This window comes from Dasypus novemcinctus, chromosome 4 (assembly GCF_030445035.2).
Source record: "Dasypus novemcinctus isolate mDasNov1 chromosome 4, mDasNov1.1.hap2, whole genome shotgun sequence".
Taxonomy (NCBI): Eukaryota; Metazoa; Chordata; class Mammalia; order Cingulata; family Dasypodidae; genus Dasypus; species Dasypus novemcinctus.
The window spans coordinates 162,919,064-162,921,292 of NC_080676.1; positions in this window are offsets into that span (position 1 = coordinate 162,919,064).

The window sequence follows — 2,229 nt, forward strand, 5'->3', positions numbered from 1 at the left end:
TTGTCCTGTCACATCCTAGGTGACCCGTGCATATCAGCTATAATGTGTTATTGCTGAATTACACCCCAAAACAAGGACCCAAACTGAAGTCCAGGGCTAGGACGGGGCTCAGTGAATGAGGCGCCAGGGTGCAAATCTTTAGAAGGCATGTGCAGGAACTCGGAGTGAGGGGCTCCTTACATCTTGTGCCTTGGGCGCCTCCTTGCGGTGGTGGGTTGAATTGTGTCTCCCGAAAAGATACGCTGAAGCCCTAACCGTGGACACCTGTGCAAGGGGCCTTATTTGGACACGAGTTTTTGCCAATGGAGTCAAGTTGAGATTCAGGCATGCTGGGCAAGGGTGGAGCCGGAAGAAGAGGACGGGTCTGTTTATAAGAAAAAGGAGAGGGAGACACCTGGAGGGGACACACTGGGAAGAAGCCACAGGAGGACGAGTGCTGCCCTCATGAGCTGGCCCCAGGAGCTGGAAGAGGCCGGAAGGGCCCTCCTGGAGTCTTTGGAGGTTTGATTCCAGACCTCTGGCCTCCGGAACTGTGAGGGAAGACGTTGTCGTATTACGTGCCCAGCTTTGGTCCTTGGACGGCCTGGAGCTCAGGCGCTTGTCTGCGCCTCGTCTTGGCGCAGGTGAAGGCGGTGGCAATGCTGGGTTTTCATTTTGGCGCCCTGCTCTCTCTGATTCCCTCATTCCTGCAGGGAGCACCTGCTGGGGTCGAGAAGCAGTGTTTTAGCTCGCCCTGAACTCCGGTGGCTGCTGCGTGCCGGCCCCTTGCCTCACACGTCTCCCCGCATGTCCATGGCACCCTGGCCTCATTGGAGAGCACATGCCCCTGTGCTCAGAGCCCCGGAGGAAAGGGCGTCTCTCTTCACCTCGACTAGGAAGCAGCTCAAGTCCGGGGGTGCTGAGTGGCCAGGGAAGGGGCTAATTCCTGGGAGACTTGTATTCTCCCACTGGCCACCCTTGACGGGGTTGCCCAGCCCTCAAGGGTGGACCCGCAGAGCGAGGACCTCGGTCCAGGGGGCCGTGCAGAGGGCCTGCTTCCTTCCCTGCCCAGGCTTTCCCCACCCCAGGACTTGGCGCTGCAGCAGGTTCTGGGCCTGAGGGTAGGGGAGGTGGCCTTTCCCAAGTCTGGGGGGCACCGGGGCTTGTGTCGGGGGTTCTGAGCTGAGCGAAGGGAATGGAGGTTCGGCGCCAGCCCCTTCCAAAGGAAAATGTTACTCAGCACCCACAAAGCAGGTCACCGGGGACCGAGAGCCCCCAATGGGCAGGTGTCTTTGGGTCTGCTTGTCCACTTCAGCCCATTTCAGTCCTGGAGACTCAGGTGAAGCCTTGAGGTAGATGAGGGGCCATGGGAAAGGGGAAGATGAGGGGACTACATGTATGTGCAGGGCATGAGGATGGCGGCTGCCATTAAAGCGTCTTCACACCAAGAATGTCGGAGAATCCCTGCTGGCCCTGGAACGCCCCCAGGGGGCCATCAGCAGGAACTTAAGTCACCCAATTACAAGGGCATCTATTCTGAAGACCAGGGGCTCATGAGAAATCCAAAGCTCAAGGCTAGGTTTGGGGGTCCTGGTGGGGCCAACTCCAGGCCGCTGCGGCAGCAGTTCAAGTTCAACACAGAACTACCCCTTGACCCCGCAAGCCCCCCACTAGTGTACATATGCCCCCAAAGAATTGAAAGCAGGGACTTGGATACTCGTCAGCAGTGGGCACCACAGCATCCTTCACAATGACCAAGAGGAGGGAAAACTCAAGCCTCCAACCACGAAGAAACAAAATGTGGCATGCAAACGCAATGGAGTATTACTCCGCTGTCAGAAGTAAGGAAGTTCTGATAGATGCTGCAACCTGGATGGAACTTGGAAACATTACGCTAAGTGAAATAAGCCAGCCACAGAAGACAGGTATTCTGATTCCTCTTACATGGACTATCCAGAATAAGCAAATTCATTGACACAGAAAGTAGATTTAGAGGTTGCCAGCGTCTGCAGAGAGGAATGGGGAGTTATTGCCGAATGGGTGTTTGGGGTGCTGGAAAAGTTTCAGTAATGGAAGGTGATGGTGGTAGCCCCGCATTGTTGATGTAATGAGTGCCACTGAATGGAATACTTACAAATGGTTAAAATTGAAAATTTTATGATATACAGTGTATATATAGTGTGCATATATACACACACACAAACACGCGCACAAAAAGAAAACAATTGCTGAGCCAGGCCCCAGAGCTCC